The sequence below is a fragment of the Saccopteryx leptura genome, chromosome 5 (genome assembly GCF_036850995.1).
Source record: "Saccopteryx leptura isolate mSacLep1 chromosome 5, mSacLep1_pri_phased_curated, whole genome shotgun sequence".
Classification (NCBI taxonomy): Eukaryota; Metazoa; Chordata; class Mammalia; order Chiroptera; family Emballonuridae; genus Saccopteryx; species Saccopteryx leptura.
The window spans coordinates 17,962,393-17,965,017 of record NC_089507.1 but is presented as its reverse complement, the minus strand read 5'-3'; positions in this window follow the sequence as shown (position 1 = coordinate 17,965,017).

Here is a 2,625-nt window from a genome sequence, read left to right as displayed (position 1 = left end):
CACTCATTCAGTGCTCACAAAGCTACTGACTTATCCGAGTTTCCTAGAATCAAAGGTGTCTACCTCACTAGCCTTATTCACCTCTGTTCCCCATCTCCTTCTCTTTGCACAAACTCTGCACAAACTGGCTTCTTCAGCATTCCTCCATCTTGGCTGCCTCTCCTCTCCTCCACGTGGCCTTACTCTGCTCTTCTACAGCATGGGCTCCTCCTAGAATGTAATCTCTCTTCTCCTGAAACAACATGATCTTTCTTCCTTTTAAAACCTTTTGGTGCGAAAGCCCTCCCCCAACACACATTAATACAATCACGCCCATCCAAGCAATCACCTGGGTGACAGGCTTCCAGATGGGCAGCGCCATCTTTAACAAAGTGAGCATAATATATTTTATCTGCCCAACAGTCTCAATGTGATCATGAGGTTCCTTAAAGTGGAGAGGGGAGGCGGGAGAGAGGAGAGGGGGGGGGAGATGTGACTACAGAAGAAAGATCAGTGATGGGAGGTAAGAGGATGCCACTGCTGGCTTTGAAGATGGAGGAAGGGAGCCATAAGCCTCCAGAACCTGAGAAAGACAAAGAAACAGACTCTCCCAGAGCTTCCAGAAGGTAGCACAGCCCTGTGACATCTGCCTGTAGCCTACTAAGGCACTGGTCAGACTTCTAACCTCCAGAACTGGAAGATAAAAAATTGGTGTTGTTTTAAGCCGATTAGTTTACATAGGCAGCCATGGTGGAATGTAGGGTAGAGCCGTCTTTTCAGATTCTGTGGCAGGCGTGGGGGCACGCCTCTCTAATCTCCCCTCAAGCGAGGCGCTGCCGTGAGGAGTGCAGTAGCTGGCTGCCAGTAGCTGGAGCTTCTTTGGGATCCATCACAGAATCTGCAAAGCAAGGTGCTCTCTCCCTGGACTACCCCCAACCAGTGAGGATGGTGGGGGTACCAGAGCCTGACCACTTCTACCCAACAGGGGCCTCCTCTAAGGGGAAATCCTGGATCTGGGCTCCTCTCTGCCTGGCCGAGACCTCCTCAGGGCTGTGCTACAGACAGATACTCTTTTTATTCACCTCCCCTTCCTCCCCGCTCTTCCTTCACAGGTGTCAGACTTCTCTCCTCTCCTCCCGACTCTTCTCTCTTTTATCCGACAGGCCTTGCCCTCAACAAATCTCTGGACTTCGAAGTCGATCTTGACACCTGCTTCTCAGAAGATAGAAAACAAAACATCTGAGGCCCTGCTCCAAAGCCCCCGTGTCCTCGTCCTGAGCCATAAACAGGACTCCCATTGGCTCCCTTCTGGCTCACCACTGCCCTTCAGTATTTTTCTTAAATAATGCAATCAGCCTCTGTTGGTTTCTTTAATTCCCCTCTCCACCTCTTAACCTTGATGGAGCCTATCCAGAGTGCCATGACTGATTCAGCCCGCAAAGAATCCTTGCTCATTTCAGGTGTACTGTATTGTGATATGTGTGTGTGTGTGTGTGTGTGTGTGTGTGTGTGTAGGCAAGTGCAAATATTCATAATCTAATAGCTTTTCTTCTTTCTCTGTCACATGAAGATAAGGGACGCAAGGCTCAGAAAGATTGAGTGACTTGGCCAAGGTCACACACTCACACATGATGAAATCCCTTTCGGCTCAAGATCTTGCTGACTGTAAAGACGGCGCTACTTCAACCAAGCTGTGTACACTCTGTGTGTGCAGGTTAGTTTGGGGAGATACCCATGGGCGTTGACTCTAGGACCCAGATGTGTCTGGAAGACTAGTGGGGAGAATCACATCAAGACCCTGTTTGCACAAGGAACCGAGAGCCCTCCCGGCAAAACACGCATCCCCGAGTCAAGCGCGCAGCTGTGATCCTGGCTCCGCAGGGTTAGATGGAGAAAGAGCTGAAGCCCAGCCTGAGATCCCACAGTCATTTCCAGCCTGCTTTCTGACCCGGGCCCCCGGGACTCACACCAGCGTCCTAGGAAAAAAGACTTCTAATAACAAGCTGTTTTTTAAATACATTTTTAAAAGTTTCATAAAGAGGAAAACCACCACTATTTGCACACGCAGTTTTAATAGAGCAAAGATGAAAGACACGCAGAGCGTGGACACAGTGTAGAAAATGTTCATCACAAAGAAAGCTCCTCTCAGCGCAGCCAGAAGCAAGGGCAGGCCCGATGGTCCGAGTAGTCGGTTCCTGCGAGGGCAGCAAATTGCCAATCAGATGAGCGAGAGGAGGCCACGGGGCTGCCCAGGCAAACCCTCACGGGCGCAGCTGCTCCCAAACCACTCCCGCAGTGCTAGCAACACCCGGTCCGGCCCCGGAACAGTCAGGGCCCTGCAGGGTGATCTCCGTGCCCTGCAGGGTGATCTCCGTGCCCTGCAAGCGCCGAGGATCATTCCATATCTGTGCTTTCCTCCTCCTTCAGATTTTTTCTCATTTAAAAGGGAGGTAGTGTTGTTCCTAGGTTTTGAGAGCCTGGGGTTTTTGTTTGTTTGTTTTTGTTGTTGTTTTAATTCAACCCCTTGAATCAGCTTAGCACAGGGCCTGGCATCTGGGCTGTGTTTAAGAAATAAATGACAGCTCGTTAATTTAAAATAAAAGTAGTATTTACGCTCTAGACAATTTGGAAATTAGAGGAGAGAAG